This window comes from Cryptotermes secundus, unplaced genomic scaffold (genome assembly GCF_002891405.2).
Source record: "Cryptotermes secundus unplaced genomic scaffold, Csec_1.0 scaffold317, whole genome shotgun sequence".
NCBI classification, from domain to species: domain Eukaryota; kingdom Metazoa; phylum Arthropoda; class Insecta; order Blattodea; family Kalotermitidae; genus Cryptotermes; species Cryptotermes secundus.
This window is the reverse complement of record NW_019742557.1, coordinates 405087-426758: the sequence shown is the minus strand read 5'-3', so window position 1 is coordinate 426758 and position 21672 is coordinate 405087. Positions and strand designations below refer to the sequence as shown.

At 40.8% G+C, this 21672-nt stretch overlaps 1 protein-coding gene across 1 annotated transcript in view; it reads left to right on the top strand.

The window, feature by feature from the left end:
• Positions 1–4289: 4289 nt before the first annotated feature.
• Positions 4290–21672, top strand: part of LOC111873332 (probable chitinase 10) — a 97447-nt gene continuing 80064 nt past the window's right edge. Inside the window, exon 1 of the mRNA XM_023867973.2 lies at positions 4290–4574. The gene's annotated coding sequence lies outside the window, so the exon portion shown is untranslated. The remainder of the gene's footprint in view (positions 4575–21672) is intronic.

Sequence of the window (21672 nt, the reverse complement as noted above, 5' to 3'; positions counted from 1 at the left end):
GTCTGCTTTGGGAGCTATAAAGTCAAGGTATTGTTCAAGGCTAAATATTGCTAAAGAAGTTAGAGTGGCCATTTCTGATATTACGCCACGTTTTGATAAACTTTGTTCTCAACAGCAGGCCCATTCATCACACTGAACTTTGACATTTAAATGTTTGATTTTCTTTGCTGAAAAAAAAAGTAAATACTTGTTAGTTAAATATCGTTTCATTTCAATACATATTTTGGTTAATTGCAAGTGTTAAAACTAATTTCTATTGTTGGCCAAATATTGTAATACTCTAATTTTGAGTAAAAAAAACAGGCTGGGGGTCTGAGAGTATTTTCTCTTGTCAGGGGGGGCTCAGAGGTAAAACGTTTGAGATCCACTGCGTTAGGTCAAAATATTTTCCTCAGCACCCTGTTCTCAAACATAGTATTAAGTTACGATTAAGACATTAGTTTGTGTTGTTTGTAAGATAAACTGATTTCGATTAAATTGTAAGGTGGGTTGCTTTTACTCGTTTTAGTGTTTCACATAGCGTGAAATGTTTGTAATGTTTGGCTTCTACTTGTCGTTTATATATTTCAAGGTAGCTTCGTTAAAAGTAACATTTTTTTCCCCTTTGGAGCTACAGCCCCAATTTGGGCCTTGGCCTACGTCCATAAAACTTTCCCTTTCACTTCGGTTTACTAGATCTTAGACATTCGGTAGAACTCCTTGGGTGGCTGATCAGCTCGTCTCAAGGCCTCTACCTGTACACAAACACAGAAAATCGCTCGCGCACACACACACACACACACACACACACACAAACTGAATATCCATGCCCTGAGAGGGATTCGAACCCACGATCCCGGCTTCCGAGCGAGCGAAGACAGTGCATGTCTTAGACCGCTCGGCTACCGTGACCGGCAAAATTAATATTTAGTATTATCGTAATTTTAGATCATTAAATAATTAAAATATATAAAATTTAAAATACGTGTGTATTCCCCAAATAAACATGATAATGACTTGTAACTTCTGGGAACTCCTTGTGCAACATAGTTGAAACTTTGTGTGGAACGTTCTCTTCTTAAATTTCTATGGGGATTTTGTAATGTGTTGAAACGTTTTATTTGCAGCAGTAAGTTACAATTTACCTTCACTGTTTGGCCTATTTTAATTATTTTGAAAAATTAAAAGAAGGCTTATGCGATCACAATGTTCTCTGTGTGTCTGTATATCCCCCCATCCCCAACAACTTTTCAATGGCTGAAACAAGCTTTATGAAATTTGGTATGTATATCATGACACTTGAGCCCATCTCAACGGCGTATTTCATACTCGTAAATCCCACTGATCAGTCTGTGTGTCTATATTTGTATCCCTCAATTGTTGCTAGGCAACGGCTCGGTAAAAACGTAACAGTGGCAACGAATACGCAAGCAACAACAGGAAAATTGTTGGACGCGTGTTTTCTATACGGTCCGTGTCATATAAGAGGAAAATCATGCGATTAGTTCTTCCCAGAACTTTTTATTTCGTATTGATATCTCTCTTCCTTCTTTTCTTTATTCTAGTATGTCTTAATTTTCTCTCCCTTTCTTACTTCTTTGTTGTCTTTTCGCTTTTATTGTCTGTGCTGGTTTTTCTCTCCAATTTGTGTAACTCGTAATTCCCCAACTCTGGGTTAAGAAACTGACTTCTAGTCCCTTAGAGATCAGCATCCCGCACGGGGATTCGTGGTCCCCTGAGGCGAATTCCAACACGTTGCTGTAACTAAGTCACGATATTTCCCTTGCCACTAATTGTAAGTTTATTTGCTGTAAAATCCCAATAACTCACATTATTTCAATCAGTGAAACAACCGGAAACTGTCCTCGACAAAAGTTTATTACACATGACTCGGGATGTGGACTAGTGGCGGGAATTTATAAGTGGATATAGAAAGAATCAGTTCTAGCAGAACTCATTAAACCTACTTTCATACTACATCAATTTCTAATCCAACAGATCTATTAGATCTAGTATTATTATTGTTGTTATTTTATTTTATTGTTATGAATCACTCTCACTCAGTCACTCATGGAGCTGAGCCCTTCTTGAGAAGTCGCCAATTGTGCAGCTACTCAATAACTTCCCAGTATTTTACGGAACCCGAAGGTTCATTACCGTGTTCACAAGAACCTGCCACTGGTTCCTATCTTGAGCCAAATCAATACAGTCCATACCATTCCATCATGTCTCTCTAAGATCCATTTTAATAATGTTCACACACCTACGTCTTGGTCTTCACAATGGTCTCTTTCCTTCTGGGTTTCCCACCATTATGGCCATATTAAGTGGATCCCTTATCACCACGGCATGGCGCGTCCTCAGGTTTCGGATGGAGGAGACGCCCTCCAGTTTTGGAGGGAAGCTGCGAATATATTGAATAAGCAGCCGCGGACAGCCGACAAGGGGTGGTCCTCCAGCTTGGGGGTTTGGCGTGGGGCTAACAACTCCTCACCGTGAAAATAAGATTGTTACGAAAATTCTCAAGAATAAAGAATTTATTTCTGAAGTAGGACCCACAGATTCCATCTGAGTTTAACTGGTCAGACGTAACCTCAAACTTAGCACTTCCATCATGTTTGTAATTGTTGACTTACAAATAGCATTCCACGCATAATATATATAATTTATTTATGATTTATCTCTATACCACACTTCACTTGATTAGCTCCAGTTGTTCATTAGCTGTCGTCATCAAAACCGAAGCTGAATGAACTATTCACACAAGCAAAGCGGATAAAAACTGCATAATGAGGAGCTTCACAACTCGTACTTTTCTTGAAGTATAATTAGAATGATCAAGTCAAGAATGATGAGATGGACAGGGCATGTAGCACGAATGGGGGAGAAGAGGAATGCGTATAGGATATTGGTGAGAAAGCCACAAGAAACAAACCACTGGGAAGACCAAGACGTAGGTGTGTGGACAATACTAAAATGGATCTTAGAGAGATAGGATGGGATGGTATGGGTTGGATTGATTTGGCTCAGGATAGGGGCCAGTGGAGGGCTCTTGTGAACTTCAGTTTCCATAAAATGCTGAGAAGTTCTTGAGTAGCTGCACAATTGGCGGTTTCTCAAGAAGGGTTCAGCTACGTGAGTGAGTAATGCAGATGGAAGATGGGTAAGTTTCCTCTCCTCAAAGAGAGACAATGCATCTCTTAACATATTGCTACCAAAATATTCGAAAGCTTCTTAACTCAATTTTTTCTGAAGGCTAGCATGTTATTATCCACAAAAAATAATTAGGGGCACATTTGGAAACATTTTTATTGCCTGAATTTTTAAATATAATACGTCATTAAGGTATTATAATTTAATGTAGGTGCACTCAGTACGACAGAAAACATTCTTAACCATATATTTTAACTTAATACATAAAAGCTGCTTAGAAATTACTAGATTTCAGGATTCAGTTTTCACGTTAGTTAAGTCCCGATATATTTCATGCTTACAGAAGAACAGACGAACTCAGCGAACTTAGAGGCCCTCCACAGTGTTGTGAATAATCTGAAAGTATAATGAAGAACATCAGGATAACTAAAATCAATCACGTAAAGACAGGATTACAGCCAAATCATGAATCGTCCTATATGCCAGATATGCCTCAGACAATGGACAGGTCCCGCATAATATTGGTACAACGAATCAACTGTTGTCACAGGCCTTTAGAGAACCTATCAGAAGATCTCTCTCTCTCTCTATGCAAGTTGGACACTTATAAGACAAACGTCCAGACGTCATTAATTTGTTTATCGGACAGGACATGACAACGTCTTCCAGACGTGCATAGACATACCAGTCACAGTGCTAAAATCTTCACTTATCTGTGGAGGTCATTAGCTGTGTCATGGCCTGTCATTTCAAATTCAGCCTTCACGTAGATCAGTTTCCTTAACTTTGGTATGAATTTGTATTAGATGTTTACTGGATACTTTGCCAAACCGGAAATAAAGTGAAAATAATATAAAATTTAGAATTATAATCTTATACGGATTCGTTCAGATACGGTTCGTGAATACTTATTAGTTTCTAATTCCATTGTCGAATCAGTTGTTTTAATTACGTGTAACAGAACCTTCCCTAATAGGAAAGGTTCTTCTTCGGAACATAATTGTTTAAGGCCAAGGTTATGACTAAGGTGTGTTGACTCATGGCCAAATGATTCGTAAAACGAAAGAAGAAGAAGAAATGTTATTGTGTTGTGGTGTGCTGATCTTCTCGGTACTGTTGTAAGGAAGTAACGGTCATACTTAAGTTTGTACAAATAAACCTCGTACGCACACACCTTCGTGTGTTGACAAGACAGGAAGCTAGCTGTTCTGAGAGTTACGTGGTCTTGTATTCTTTTCTTTCAGGTGTACAAAAGAAGTGATATTAATTTTCAATCATCATCGGCATTAAAATAACGTTTTAAAGGATTGAACTTCGGAAATTTTAATGATGAATGATTCAAATACGTAGTGAATGACACCTGAATTTTTCCTGAAGATTGTTATCAGCGCCTCATCATCAGTTTTCTAGTCAGTCTCTGAGAGCCGGTCCACTCTTACCCGGTGAGTACAGATTTCATTGTTTTCACTATTTCAATCCCAAGAGATGGCCACGATGAAAACTCTGCAGAAGTGATGATATCCTGAACTTATAATATGTAAATTACATGTATTTACATTTATATCTGTAATTAACTTTGGATCACGCCATGAAGAAGTAAGGCAAATAGAGGTATAACCCCATGCGTTCATAAACTCAGCCCTAGATTGAACTGAGTGGCCAGCTTCACTACGCCGGCAGCTTAACCCCCTGGGAGGACCTCCTCGTTCCCAGAACGGGTCTGAACGCTGTGAAGAAGGGAGAAGTCACTGTCCTTGCTAGTAATTGAGCCCTGGTATTGCAATCCTATGTCCATTTTCTTTGGATTCTTGTTATATATTTTTTATTCAACCTGTGATGCGTTGGTATGATGCGAATGGCCAAAAAGGAAAACTGTCGGCGTTTGCAGGGATCTTCTGGTTTGGAGAGTACAAGACTGATTCAGACACCGCGATGTTTTGATGTGACAAGAAGTAAATAAATTCCTGGCTTGCAAAGTTATGGACTCAGGTTAACCACAGAAATGTCAGCTTCAACTCCTACGTACCAAGACGCCATTTTAGATTGTCAGAGCTGCTTTTATCTCGTGGGTTAATTATATATTATAATAAATATCTTGAAATGCTGGGAAAATTCCCTCCAAATATAGTTCATACTAAGTGTCAATGAATGTCCAATGTTGACAGGTATAACGATGTTTATAAAGGCCTATTTTTTCAAACTAGGCAATTTCATGGTTAATAATCATTATGCTTTACATGACTAAGTACTAGGATAATATTAAAATGGATCTTAAGGAAATGGGGCATGAGATTCGGACTTATTCCATCTGGATCCAAACAGGTCTCATTGGCAGGATCCTGTGAACACGGTAATGAACATTCGGGTTGAATGAAAGACTGGCGATTATTGACTTCTTAGGTAGGGATTTACTCATATTTCTCCGTTACTTACTTAGATTTAAATGCATTTATAATGAATATTGTTTAACAAAATACGAATATCATATCTTTGACACATATATCAAAAGATGAAATGCGCCAATTATATAACTATAGGAATCATAACCTCCAGATATATTTGGTGACTAACATAGGATAAGATGCCGGTCACTGTAGCTGAGTGGTCTAAGGCATGTACTGTCTTCGCTCGCTTAGAAACCGGGATCGTGGGTTCGAATCCCACTCAGGGCATGGAGGTTTAGTTTGTGTGTGTGCGTCTTTCTGTGTTTGTGTACAGGTAGAGGCCTTGCGACGAGCTGATCACCCGCCCAAGGAGTCCTACCGTATGTGTAAGATCTAGAAAAACCGAAGTGAACGGAGAAGTTCATGGAGGTAGGCCTAGGCCCACTGTGGCTGTAGTGCCAAAGGATAAAAATATATATATATATAACAGTCTCTTCCAAAACAGTTTCTCCACTTAATGCGATCTTCTGTTTTTGGAACGAGACTATCCAGGAAAAGTGATAATGTGGTAGTTTTTCCATTTGCTTTCCACATCGCAGTACAACAGCCGTTCAAACGACTCTGGTCACGCCTGTTGCTATACGAACTTGAACCATCTCGAGCATCATTTGCTCTGTGCTTCAAGTCGCTGCTGATGACGCTGCTTCCGACATCAGTTTTCGGTGTCTCTCTTCGTCTGATGCCTACCCTTTGATCTGTCCAGCAAGGGAGGCCCTGCCCGTAGCTACGCTACCGCTGGTATAGCTCTCAGGGTCCTTGGCATACTCAAACCCCCTCACCACGATAAGGTGGAGACACCTGGATAAAAATAGGATAATATAAATGTAAAGTTTTTCTGGGCATAATTAAATAAGCACCACGTCATGAAGACATTTGGGGGAGTGAAGTTATAGATCCTCGATTCTTGACCTTGGCACTAGATGAAGGTGAGTGGTCTGCTTCACGCCCCTAAATTAACATTCTTCAGTATAGTTATTAGCTTTTCGGTGGAGCCTGCTTGTAGTAAACATCTGATTTGTGTCCACTATAAAGTCTTCAAAATGATTCAACTATTTTTTCAGCAGAATAAAAGGCATAAAATCTTCAATTCTTTTGCGTCTTTAGGGCATATGGCTTAAATAAGGACGGTATCAACTTTCATAACCTTACTGTTTTTATTTAATAAATAAAAGAGAGTGTGTGTTCACATTCTAATTTGAAAACCGAGAAAGCTGAAATGTGGCATACGTACTTACGGAAACCTGAGAGTGTGCATCTGAGGTTTTTTTTTTTTACTTCTACAGTTCTTCTTTTTGCGGGCTGCAATTAAGGGGTAGTTTTATATATTTTTTATTGTGAAAATAATTGTAAATACAAAAGAGACCTAGGCAATGCCCATCCGGCTATTTGTAGCACATTCTTATAAACATCTTATTCTATCATAGCGGTCACCCCGTGATTCTTATAACTTAAACCTGTTAATGTACTACGCGTATTGTTTTGTACATGTACTCCTTTTTATTTTCTTACATAGTTTTTTTAAATAAATATATGGATGTTATTTGTGAAGTGACAGTTGTCTTACACAAATCTTTTTCCTTCTAGCTTTAAGAGCTCTGTGGCTGACCTTTGGCATTCTTTTGCTGCTCTTATGCCGAATGTCCTTCACTGTTGCCCGGTGGTCCTCGCACAGTTTACAGTACCAGAGGATATCTTCCTCCGTTTGCAGCCCGTCATCACATTCGGAGTTATTTTATAATTATTTTAGTACGTGTACTGCCCTGTAATAGCAGCAATGCGAACTATGAAACTGTTTGTGAGGTTATGCTTCGTGCATTCGAAGTCACTATGACACTTTTTTTTTCCTTGGCACTACAGCCCCAGTGGGCCTAGGCCTACCTCCATGAACTTCTCCGTTCACTTCGGTTTTTCTAGATCTTACACATACGGTAGGACTCCTTGGGCGGGGGATCAGCTCGTCTCAAAGCCTCTACCTGTACACAAACACAGAGAAACGCACACACACTAACTAAACATCCATGCCCTGAGTGGGATTCGTACCCACGATGTTGGTTTCCAAGCGAGCGAAGACAGTACAGGTCATGATGCTCTTTACAAACACAAATTATATATGTTTAAAAAGAATTAGTCACTGTAAGGATAATAAAATAAATTAGCATACACTTTCACTAACAATCTGTATATATCTTGAATAAAATGTCTTCCAATTGCATTCCCTAGATAATGTAGCGTGTTTGCAATTGTTCAATCGGAGACCGAAAAATTTAGTGCGCTCGGCTGTTATCGGTTTGTTTGGTTGGCTCGTGTGGTCACGTATACGTATATAAGTAATTAAAAACTGTCTTGCATTCACCTGGCATTAAAAGAACAGAAGCTCGATACGAGTACAACTTATAAATGTTTATAAAAATTAATTACTCTAAACATAATAAAAATAAATTAATTTAGACTTCGTGAGTAAGTTATCTAAATCGTGTAAGATTTGAGGTTTTCATGATGGTAACTATGAAGAATGCAGTCTTCTGGAATGTGGCTTTGTGTGTATCTTGTGTAAATGGACGTTTCGGAGGAACCTATCGCCTCCATCTTCAAGGTAAACAAATACGTGAGCGAGGATTTTTCTACCTTGAAGATGGAGGCGATACATTCTTCCGAAACGTCGGTTTATACAAGATATGCACGGCGCCACATCCCAGAAGAAGGCATTCTTCATATGTCTATCATGTACTGAATAAAATGATTTCCAATTGGAACGTATTCAAGAAACTGGAGTGTCTGCAGCTATTAACTGATGAAGCTCAACGTGAATAACAAATTAACAGTTATTTACGAAATACATTACTCTAAGCCTAATTGACGCAGATTTCCGTGGATAGGCTATCACTCTCTTTAATAAAACGACTCCCAGGTCCGCTTCTCCATGGATCTGACGTGCTTGTGATTATTGTATGGAACAGCGAAAAAATGTTCATAAAAATTATCGTTTTAGTGCGCTGTGTTCAGTTAAGAAGGAGACTCTGATTTAACCAGAGCAAGGCCCTGTCCTTGCAGGTACCATCCACATAAATAATTTACACTCGTTGTTTCGATTAACTTATTTATATTCTGCGTCTTTGACCAATATTTATTTAACACTCAAAGGCTCGTTGTACGTATTCCTAAATTATAAATATTTGTCCTTTAAGTAACATCATATTTAACCTTGCAGATTACGAATAATTTCCTCGCTGTCAGCCTTCTTCCATATTCAACCTTGTACCCCAGAATCCACATTTTTTTCTCAATAAATTAACCAAAACCATACACACAAATCTGACACTCGACTAGTTCAGAACAGGCTAGTCTATTTCAGAATTTGAAGATTTAAATTCAAATCAAAAGCTGGTGAGTAAATAAAATAGAACATTTTCCACGGATATATTATCTACATTGTGAAATATTAAACCAGTAAACAGCGCAGAAAGGTTAAAAGGAATTACGGACATACGAGTATGTTGAAAGTTAACAGCTAAATTATACGGCTTTATTCGGTTGTTGATATTCTCTGCTGCTCTGTGAGGCAGTCTCCATGAACAACTACTGGATCCGCCCACTTCTAATAGTTTACAACGCATCCGCTTCTGGCAGCCCAATTTATGCGTAAGATCTCGACCATAAAGTTAAAAAGTAAAGCTATCCCTGTAACAGACCGTGAAGACGCATAGGGTTGTGAGACGTTGAGGGCCCCACATTATCTAGACAACTGGCTCAAAGATGGCAGTAAAGTTGTCAGCCTTACGCGCCGGCCGCTCTTTACTCCCCAGGAAAATTATTTAATTAATTCCTGGTACTCATTTCTGTTAGAGGCTGAGTCGACCCCAGGGCCATAGTGCGGCTGGAAGGATTAGGTCAATTGAAAAAAATCCAATGACCTCATTTCGACGTGAACCTCGACCTTCCGGCTTGTAGCATATCCCCTCAACCAACTACGCTACCGCGTGCCCCAAAGGTCTCGACCTTAGTGATTATAATTATTATCTCCTTCCACTTCCGCTGGAATTTCATCTTCAAAATTTCTTGAAAGTTGTTACTTGTGACAAAATTGTTTCTCTGAACACTATGATATCTTCCAGCTGATTAGTACATCGATTCACAATGAAGGAGAGTAACTCCAGACATTTGTTACAGTTCAGAGGTGCTCAAATCCTGATGGTGGACAATGAATCCCCTACCATATGTTTTGTCTACTAAAGTTAGAATACAAAAAATTATAATTTTGTCTGTGGTTAAGTATGGGTGTGAAACTTGGTCTCTGATATTAAGGGAGGAACATAGACTGAGGATGTTTGAGAACAGGGTGTTGAGGACAATATTTGGACCAAAGAGAGATGAAGTGACAGGAGATTGGAGAAAACTACATAATGAGGAACTTCATAACTTGTACTCTTCTCCAAGTATAATTAGAATGATCAAGTCAAGGAGGATGAGGTGGGCAGGGCATGTAGCACGAATGGAGGAGAAGAGGAATGCATAAAGAATATTGTGGGAAAGCCAGATGGAAAGAGGCCACTGAGAAGACCAAGGCGTAGGTGGGTGGACAATATAAAAATGGATCTTGGAGAGATATGATGGGGTGATATGGATTGAATTGATCTGGCTGAGGATAGGGACCAGTGGAGGGCTCTTGTGAAAACGGTAATGAACCTTCGGGTTCCATAAAATGCTGGGAAGTTCTTGAGTACCTGCGTAATTGGCGGCTTCTCGAGAAGGGTTCAGCTCCATGAGTGAGTGAGTGAGTGAAAGTTTCACGCTGTAGTTTGTCCCTACCCCGGACGGGGATAGTCACCAGAATTTGTTTCCGAAGGAGGAGAGACAGCTATAAAATTTGTTTCTTACGTTTAAGCTGTTTAAGAAGAGTTTCACTGATCATCTCAGATTACTCAGCGTAAAAGAATACAAAGAAAATAACTGCAAAGACTACAGAACATAATTCATCTGCAGAGCACTTTAATTTCGCCTTCAAATGGACGGACATCGGTTACGTTAGTACAGACTGAAGAGAGAATACCAATTCAGCGATGCATATCGCTACCTTGAGAACATCTCTCAATTTCGCTATGCAGTCCTCATGCATCCTTCGCTTATTTACCTCTGTGCATGCAGTAGCCTCCTGCTTAATGTTCCGGGAAGATCCTTGAGCACAACGTGTGTACGTGTACGTACCAAGTACATACACGGTTCCTGCCTTTCTTCTAATCTTATTTCAAGAATGTAATAGATCTTTTTTTTTATTATATTTTCACGTGTATTAGTGACTATAGACGGGAGTTTTGGATTGAATAATTTGATTTATTAGCCGGTCACGGTAGCCGAGCGGTCTAAGGCATGCACTGTCTTCTCTCGCTCGGAAGCCGGGATCGTGGGTTCGAATACCTCTCAGTACATGGATGTTTGTGTGCGTTTTTCTGTGTTTGTCTACAGGTAGAGGCCTTGCGACGAGCTGATCACTCGCCCAAGGAGTCCTATCGTATGTGTAAGATCTAGAAAAACTGAAGAGAACGGAGTTCATGGAGGTAGGCCTAGACCCACTGAGGCTGTAGTGCCAAGGAACAATTTGATTTATTGCACCTTATATATTCACAGAGTTCGCAGCTACAGACAATTACAGCGCTATCGCTATTCTACACTATTTCCAGTTCACTGTTGCACGCACACTTAAGATTCTCAGTCTTCACTAGACGTATCCTGGCAACGGATTTATTACAGTCTCACTATAACTTCAACTCACACACCAAATCTTCTTATTCACAGTCTAATTTTATCTTGTCATTTCCTATTAATTATCTTAGACTGCCATCTCCAGAACTCGAACCAATTCCAATTCTAACTGTGTGAGATCCTCGTTATATAGTCTTAGGGGCGAACTCCACGGAAAACACCGTCTTCTATTATTAAAAAGCCGGGAGGTGACGGGATCGAATCCCGATCAGGTCATTCGATTTTTCAATTAACCTAATCCTTCTAGCCGTACAATAACCCTGGGATCGACTCGGTAACTGACAGAAATGAGTACCAGAGAATATTCCTGGGTTGTAAAGGGCGGCCAACGCGTAAGGCTGACAACCTTACCGCCATCTGTGAACCGATTGTCTAGAAAAGTAGGAGCCTCGAAGTCTCACAACCCTATGGGCGTCCACTGCCTGTTACAGGGACAGCTTTACCTTTTAACTTTTATACTACATTTTACGAAATATGGAAACTTTTCTTACGCATGTACGCAATTTAATATTTGTAATATGGGTTCGATTTGTGAACAGTGAAACTTGTACCTGTATATTACTGCACACATACTGATGGTCTGGATCTGTCGGAAAAGGTTTCTGAATTGAGTCCTAAAGCATGAAGTATCTTCCCCTCCTCTAACATTTTAATCGTGGTTTAGAATCCCAATCGGTCATGCTTTCTTTCTGTGTTTGTGGTACACTGTATAGGTAGCATCCCTACCATGGACTGATCCCCTTCCATGGAGTCCTACAAACTGTTTGTAAAGATAAAGATAAAGTTGTCCCTGTGCTTAATTAATTAAGCACTAAGCCGGCACCAGTTGGACGTGAGTGGTCAGCTTCACCCCCCTGCCGCTTTATCCCCGGGGAAAGAGTCCCCGGTACCCATTAGACAGGAGGTTGGGTGGGCTCCAGAGCCGATCTGAACGACGTGGAGAAGAGAAAATTCTTGACCCTACCGGGACATGAACTTCGACACCTTGGTCGTCTAGCCTGTTAGCCAGTCGCTCTACCAACTGCGCTACCCCGAGGGGTGGGGGGTTCCGTTGTGTTTCTCGTGGTTTCATTTAGTACCTCCAAGCAAATAGTAATTTGAATATTCTTAGTGGGGTGAGACTGAGTCCACTTGGTATTGCGGCCTATTGTACTGGCCCCAGACGATAGATGATGGTGATCGTGGGGCAGTTGGTGGAATGAATATTGGGAGGGAAACCGAAGTACTCGGGAGAAAACCTACCCTAGAGCCACTTTGTCCACCACAAATCCCACTTGACCAGACCCGGGCTCGAACCCGGACCGCCGCGGTGGGAAGCCGGAGGCTAACCGCCTGAGCTATGGCGCGGCCTTGTATTTTGAATAAGATGAAGATTTCGCCCTTTAAAATCCTTATCAGATAATCTTTCAGCCTGCTAACCAAAGAGTACCGGGGCTCTTTTCCCGGAGGTTAAGCGACCGGGACGTGAATCTGACCATTTAACTTCGTCTAGCACCAAGGTCAAGAATGATAAGCTTTACTTCTCCCCCACATGTCTTCATGGCGTGGTGCTTAATAAATAAATAAATTAATTAATTAAGCACAGAAACAATGTTTGTTTTTTCTTTTCCTTGGCACTACACCCCCAGTGGACCTAGATCCTACATCCATGAACTTCTCCGTTCACTTCGGTTTTTCTAGATCTTACACATTCGGTAGAACTCCTTGGGCGGGTGATCAGCTCGTCGCAGGGCCTCTACCTGTATACAAACACAGAAAAACACACACACACAAACTAAACATCCATGCCCTGAGTGGGACTCGAACCCACGATCCCGGTTTCCAAGCGAGCGAAGACAGTACATGCCTTAGACCGCTCGGCTACCGTGACCGGCCAGAAACAATGTTACCTCCTTCAATTTACCTTTTACCGGATCACACTTCATGTCTGACATCCCAACCAATTCGACTCTTTGTAATTTTGTAATTGAAATTACGTCGTTAATAGCTTGGTATTTAATTACTTATTCCCTTATTCACGTACAGACATATAGAAAGATTACTGACACCTTTCAGGCCCAAGTCCTCACAAAGAAGTCCGGTTTTGTATAGTAATGATTTTCTGATCAATATAGATAAGGGCATGATATAAAGACGACATTTTTTGTCCCCTTTTCTTCTTATTCTTCTTCCTGTTCTTCTATTCCTCGTTATTCTCCTCCTCATCCTCCGTCTTCTTTTCTCCCTTTTCTTCTACTCCATTTTCTCCTACATCACCACCAACTTATTCTGAGTTGGGGCCTGTAATGGGCCTCTGCAATTGGTCTCGAGTTTATTGACAGATATTTAACGATACTGCCCGAAAATGTGGAGTAAACTGTACCTTAAAGATTGCTGCAATCTAGGTTTGAAGCCGTGTCTCCCGGTATGTGTTTCCCGGCATTTCACAAAAGCGTGTTGCTTCGCAGTAAATTTCTCCCAGCCTACACAGCATCACATGCCAAGAGACTGTACTTCTCATAGTCCCTCAGATCTCTCATAAACTCTTGCTTGTTTAAAAATAAGCATATAAAAGACATGAGAATTCTACCCGACCGTTGAACTTCCAGTGATGCTTAAAGTATGACGTAATTCGCGTCCACGAAAATTGCAAAGTAAAAGTCGTTTCCTGATGTTTATTCTTACTGTGGGACGCAATTTATTCCATTAAAACACCTTTAAGAAATTAGCGTAAAGGTGTTGTGTTCTATAATTTTATTTCCATGTTCAAAGGTTAAAGGCAGACGTTTTTATACCCCTCCCTCATATCACCCTCCCTTCCGCTGTTCAATACGATTCCATTTGAGACTTCAAAATATGGGCGTGCGTAATGGAGCCAAGTACAATGCAGTGCAGACGACTGGCCTGTGTCATGCATTATAATCCCTTTAACCCAGTGAAACTGCATTTAGAAAACTCAAAATCCATAAAATATGTAAAGAGGAAAGTAAAACTATCCCTATAACAGGCAGTGGAGGCCCATAGGGTTGTGAGACGTCGAGGCTCCCACATTTTACAGATGGCGGTAAGTTTATCAGCCTTACGCGCCGGCCGCCCTTTACCCCCAGGAAGATTCCTGGTACTCATTTCTGTTAGAGGCTGAGTCGACCGCGGGGCCATAGTGCGGCTGGAAGGATTAAGTTAATTTAAAAGCACAATGATCTAATCGGGAGTCGAACCCGCGATCTTCCGGCTTGTAGCATAGCGCCTCAACCAACTACGCTACCGTGTGACCACTCAAAGTCCATGGGCTGTATGGAATTAATTCAAAGATTTCAAAGTAAGTACATCAAATTTATCACGATTGAAGATTTGCTGCGTCTGCTGCTGTACTCTGCGAGCACTTGCTCGCGCCGGTTCCTCGCTTGCGGAGTTTCTTCTTTTTTCTTCTACCCTGAAGATGGAGTCGATACGTTCCTGCGAAATGTCGGTTAACACGATTTCTGCACGGCGCCACATCCCAGAAGACTGCTTTCTTCATAGTCACCGCCGTGAAAACCTCAAATCTTAAAAGATATTTGTCCACCAACACTAGAAACAGTTCACTTAACGCAGTACCCAGATCGATTCGTGTATCTGTGTGTATTTTCTATCACACACATCAGAAAACGCAGTTTTGGTTACATGAGCTTGAGTTATTGATTAGCATATTCGTGCATGCAGTACACGCCGTGTAGGTACCAGAATACCTGTTGCTGACATCTAGACAAGTTCTTCCTAACGTGTCCATTTGGTGGAAGTGGAACAAGTTTGAAATTACTTCATTACTCATCATAAATATTGGTATATTTTACTGTGCTGTTAAGAATTAAAATTAACAGTAATATTTACTCATTTGTCTCTTACATTGATATGCACGTCAGTGAACATAAAGAGCAACATATCCTGCTTGTTCCTGCTTGGAACTGTTAAAGAGGAAATAACAGAGGGAGACAGATACGTGCATAATAAGGATCTTCTCAGTGTGTGCTTTTGACGTAACATTGGTAAGGCTATTTATCAAGAAGTACGACCCTGGCTGGATATATAGAACGTACGAATGAAAGAAAAAACCTATTTAATAAGTCAGGAAACCCAACGTTCTCTCCCGGGATTACTGGGCTTTTGGACTCTGTCCGTCGTCATGTATTGTAAACAACATAACCTTTCGGAAAGTGGATCTGTTTCTGTCCTCAGATGAAAGGGGTGGAAGAACCTGTCTTGTTGGTTCCCTTAGATAGATTTAACCTCAATCCCTGAAGTTAGTATACGGGATGATCTGTAAGTCCAGAAACTCAGTTAATTCCGAGTGCCATGCGACACCGTCAGAAACCATTATAATCGATTGTTTATGTGTAAAATGTTATTGTATTTAGTGGAATTTGTTTTCCATAACATGTTTACAGACGCTTTAGAACTTTCTTTATACTTCTGGATGCACACGCAGTTGTGCACTTGATTGAGGCAGTATGCTACAATCCGGAAGTTCACAGGTTCGAGTCCCGGTCTGGTGGATTTTTTAAATTTACCTAATCCTTCCAGCCACACTATGGCTCTAGGATAGACTCAGCCTCTAACAGAAATGAGCATCTGGAATTTTCTTTGGGGTAAAGAGCGGCCAGCGCGTAAGCCTGACAAACTTAACGTCATCCGTGACCCGACTGTCTAGACAAAATGTGGGAGCCTCGACGTCTCACAACCCTATGGACCTTCATGGCCTCTTACAGGGATAGCTTTACCTTACCTTTTAATATGTCTCTGGAAATGTAGTTTACTTTTTAAAACAAATGAACGCTTTCAATATATATGTGTTGCTATCACTCGGGAAATATTAAGGTTGCAGTTTTCTTGAATGTGGCGCCATGTAGTCTATCAGATAGATGAAACATTAAGGAGGTATCTACTATCTACATCTTAAGCGTTGAAGAATTTTCTCTTCTCCTACACATTAGTACAAATCTACAGAATTACGTGCTGTCACATCCCAGAAGACCACAATATTAACATGTTGATATTCTCGGTATGAAATTGAAACTCGTGGCTACTGAAACGGCCCCAAAATTACAAAAACTTTATGGGCCCCGAAGACTCGTTATTATGGCCGCTGGACCCTGAGTTCATCAGATGAACCCAACCCATTATAAACTTATATCAGTTTTTCATGTACCTAGACAAACTGCAATGTTCGATTACATAGTCTTCCTGACTAATGTAGCCCAGTTCCCAAACTTTTTTCAGTTCATGGAGCACTCGGACGCCACCAATTTACTCTGCTGTGGAACATGTCGAAACTTCCATATTTATGCCATCGTAGGACTAGGAACAATATTAATAAAGAAAAATATGTCACACTATACGATTATCTATGCATTTCAAATAATAATAATAATAATAATAAAAGACCGCCCCTATGGTCTAGTGGTCAGAGTTCCTGGCTATAGATCCAGAGAAGTAGTGGGTCTGGATCGGGGTCCACTCAGCCTCATGAGGATAATTGAGGACCTATTTCAAGGAAACAGCGGCTCTGATCTAGAAAACGGAAATTAACGGCCGTGGGGATTCGTTGCGCTGACCACGCGACACCCACTAACAGCTAAAGTTGGCATTAACTTCGCCGACAAGCGGCGGTTGTTCGGTCGGTATAGTTCGCTTGCAGACTACAGGCCACGGAGTTTGTTTTAATAATAATAATAATAATAATAATAATAATAAAATCATTATGAAATTACCCATAATAGAGACAAAAGAGAAATGAAAAATAAATTATACGTAAGAGATATCGTAAAATGTATAAAATTGAGTAAATTATTTTCATAAATTGTATTTTTTCTCATAAATTGGTAAAAGACCGCCATTGCTGTGTTTCAGTGGTGGAGAACTTCGGTCCACCCCACGGAACACGTGTTCTACCACTAAATTCAACAGAGGTGCATGTTGCTTCCTCGCTTCTACAATTTACATAATTTAACCGCGGTATAATGTCCTCCTCACCTTGACAGGTGCCAATACCGTTTTGTCTTCGGGGTGTCCTAGCGCTCTTTGGCACTTCGCCGCTCTCCTATTTCCACTCCCCAACCTTGGATTCTACTGCTTCGATCGTTTTATTTCTTCTCGTCATCTTGCCCGATGTGGAATAAACAAGAAGTTTGTTGACCCCCTGTTTTGTAGGGTCCATTGAACACATCGGGTCGCTGCACGCTAATACGCATTAACAAAAATGAAGTGAAAAGAAGATGGGAGGCCAGGTGGGAGGAAGGGCCGCTGACTGCTGCTAATGCATTCAGTGATGCGGAAGGTCTTACAGTAATGCTGCTTTATGTATTAAAGGTCAGAAGTTTACTTGAAGCTGCAGGTTCGGTGGCTCTGCGTCACCTGTCATGGCGTTCACCTTCTTTGCTATCCCTGTATCTTCGTGATCTTCATATTGAATGTAATATACATGCGCTTGTGCAGCTGCTTGGGCCCAGGTGATTAATCACATAATAAATCGTGTGCTTTGAGAAAATAACTAGTTTTCCCGTTGCAAAACTACGTATTTTGTTAGATAATCTATTCCTAATCCTCTTACAGGTAACATTTTTGCATCGCGAAATTACTCCGAATTTCTGAATATTTTTGTAATTCTTCCTGAATGTGTGGGGGACACGCGGTAGGGTAGTTGGTTGATGCGCTATGTTACAAGCCGGAAGGTCGTGGGTTCGAGTCTCGATGAGTTGTTTCTTTTTCACTTGACCTAATCATCCTAGCCGCAATATTACCCTGGGGTCGACTCAGCCTCTAACAGAAATGAGTACCAGGAATCTTCCTGAGGTTAAAGGGCGGCCAGCGCGTAGGGCTGACAAATTTACCGCTATCTGTGAGCCTACTGTCTAGACAAAATTTGGGAGTCTCGACGTCTCACAACCCTATGGGCCTTCACGACCTGTTTTTTTTAATGCTAGTGGGGTGGGACTAAGTACCAACCCCAGATGATAGGTGAGAGTGATTGTGGAGCAATTGGTGGAATGAAAATTGGCAGGGGAAACCGAAGGACTCCAAGGAAACCTGCCCCAGGGCCACTTTGTCCACCACAAATCCCACTTGACCAGACCCGGGATCGAACCCGGTCCGCCGCGGTAGGAAGCAAGCAACTAACCGCTAGAGCTATGGCGTGCCTATACCTTTAGTCAATCTTTAAGTAACCTATCCATTCATCCTTTCATCCAGCGACCCATTCACCCAGTTACCCAGCCGATCAGCCCTCTATTCATTCAGATAACCGTCCGGGCAATAGATTCGCCCATTCGATAGGCAGAAATCCAACCGTCCGTTTGTTCGTTCGTCTATCTGCCATTTAATAAACTTGTACCGTCTGGACTTTGAACTTACAAAGTCAAATTTGAGTTGAGCAACCTGGCCGATCGCGTGATATTTGATATGGTTCATAATCATTACAAATATTATTGTAACGATCATTCTAAATATGTAAAAAAGAAAAGTAAAAGTATCCGTGTAACAGACCGTGGGGGCCCACAGAGTTGTGACATGTTGAGGTTCCCACATTTTCGAGACAATCGGCTCATAGATGGCGGCAAGGTTGTCAGCCTTACTCGCCAGCCGCCCTTTACCCCCAAGAATATTCCAAGAACATTCCTGATACTCATTTCTGTTAGAGGCCAAGTCGACCCCAGGACCATAGTGCGGCTGGAAGAATTAGGTAAATTGAAAAAATGTCAATGACTTCTTCAGAACTTGAACCCGCGACCTTTAGGCTTGTAGCATAGTGCCTCAGCCAACTCCCCCTCGCATGTCCCCAGTCTAAACATGAGTATAGAAAATAAAATAAAAAATATAAACACACTGATATGTTGGGTTTTTGGACTTTATCCATCGTCCATCATCCAAAAACCCAACATGTCAGTGTGTTATACACCATCGTCAGAATCCTATAGTAAAAAATATAAAGTAAAGACCTCTTGGATGAAAATGATTAAGAGCACAAATATTTGATATTCTGTACAGTTGAAGATACAATTTGCGTTATACTGTCTTTGATAAATGTGCCGACATTGGATTTTAGAGTGATTATGGACAGTATAAGCTTGCATATTTGAAACCTTCCTAGTCCTGCAAAAAATCTGAAGAACATTACACATTATTGTGTACGTTGCGGTAGAAATGAACAATCCGGTTATTATTAATAATAACCGGCGATTATACTACAAAATCACAAATAAAGAAATATACGTAATCACTTGTTATTATTATTCATAATTGCTAGTTAATCACTAGTACCATGACATATGCGCCGGTCACAGTATCCGCGCGGTCTAAGGCATGAACTCTCTTCGCTCGCTTTGACTCTGGGCTCCTGTGTTCGAATCCAATTTAAGGCATGGGTGTTTAGTGTGTGCATGCGTTTATTCTGTGTTTGTGTTGTCCTGTGTTTAATTAGAGGCCTTGCGACGAGCCGATCACTCGTCCAAGGAGCCCTACCGTCTGTGAAAAATGATTACGGAGCTGAATAAGAGACCGGAACTCAGAATGGGCTGAAAGAGCCTTTGAGAAAAAGAATGTAACATAAACAAATGTTTACTTTTATTCCCAGAATGTTCCACGATTCGCTGTCAGCAAAACGCATAATTATGTTAAAATTAGGAACACGTCGCTATACAAAGTTGAATATAATGTTCTTCCCGATCAACATTAAGGTGTTAAACATATATTGTCTTGTTAATGGCCTCGCTTTTGAGCCAGTGACAGCTATAGAAGACAGGCTCTGTTGCCATCCCTGCTAATGAGCATGTCGCACCAATTCATACGTGGCGTTAAGCTGATCATCCCAGAGTGACAACCTGTTTTGTCTCCAGCAGCATCTCCAAAGCCGTTAATCCTATTTAAAGACTCTCTTCAAGGAGCTATTTTCCATGACAAAAGAAGTTTACTTCCTTTATAAATTATGTTCTCTCCATATTATTCTTCAGGAAGACGGCTGTTTAGACAGCCAAAACTGTCAGACAGCTGTTTTCTGTGCTTCCTCTACGTAAAATAATTCAACTATAAAATTAATGAAAGCGCTGACTGGCATTTCGGCTCTGATCTTTTAATTCGATACGGACCGCCTCTGTGGTCTAGTGGTCAGAGTTCCGAGCTACAGATCCAGAGGTCCCGAGTTCGATTCCCGGCGGCACCAGATTTTCTGAGAAGTAGTGGGTCTGGAACGGGGTCCACTCAGCCTCGTGGTGATAATTGAGGAGCTATTTCAAAGAAATAGCGGCTCCGGTCTAGAGAACCGACTTTAACGGCCGTGAGGATCAGTTGCGCTGACCACGCAGCACCCTCTGTCGGCTAAAGTTGGCACTAACTTCGCCGACAAGCGGCGGTCGCTCGGTCGGTATTGTTCGCTTGCGGACTAAAGCAACGGAATTGTAACAATGTACTGAGACAGAGTAACGACTTGTGAATTGGATGTGGTCTGATTACATGTAGCTTTGCTCTGTTTCGAAGTAAAATTCTAATATTCGCATGAAAAGAAAAAGATAATGAGGGAACAAGGACAACATCCGAACCTGGTCTTCTTTGATGTGAATTCGTGAGTATGGTAGATAGGCACCACCTTTGTGGAAAACCCTTTTGCTTTCCTCTTTAGGGTAGAAGAGTCTCCTCCCTTGAAGAGAGGGGCAGTAGATTCCATCGAAATTTTGGTGACCTGTCTTCCAGACTGTTTCTTATTAACTTCACAAAAGACCGTGGTCTTAATTTTGTGGCATGTATAGTCATTGTTAGGTAACGGGTCGGTAAACACATTCCCGTAACACAAGCGCACACGACAATAGAAAAACATCCAGTGCTACGTAACGGAATTTTAAACATGCTCTTTAACAATAGAAGTCAATTGGCCCACTAATAATAATTCAATTCAATTCATGTTTATTTACGTGCAATAACTCAACAGCACAGTGGCCAATTACAAAGTTAGCACGAGTATATACAGAAAATAATTAAAACAAAATACAAGTATGACAAATAAATCTGTGAACATAAATCTAAAGAAGACTGAACTATATACATACATTTATGAAATATTACTAATGTTGCTAATACTGTTAGTAACTAAATACTAAGATAAGACACCTGTGAGTGATAGCATAAAATTAATAAGATTAATAACAAGTCAATAAATTAAAACCAATTACATAAGAAAAATTAAAGTTAGCCGAGGTACACACATTTGTAGTGAATTAAAACACTAATCAAGTAACACCGTAAAAGGTTCGGTACATGCTTGTAAAATATGATTCAGAGAAACCGCTCCGTCAGCAAATATGTCGAGATCTTTACCCACCACGTTGGTAGCAAGGGC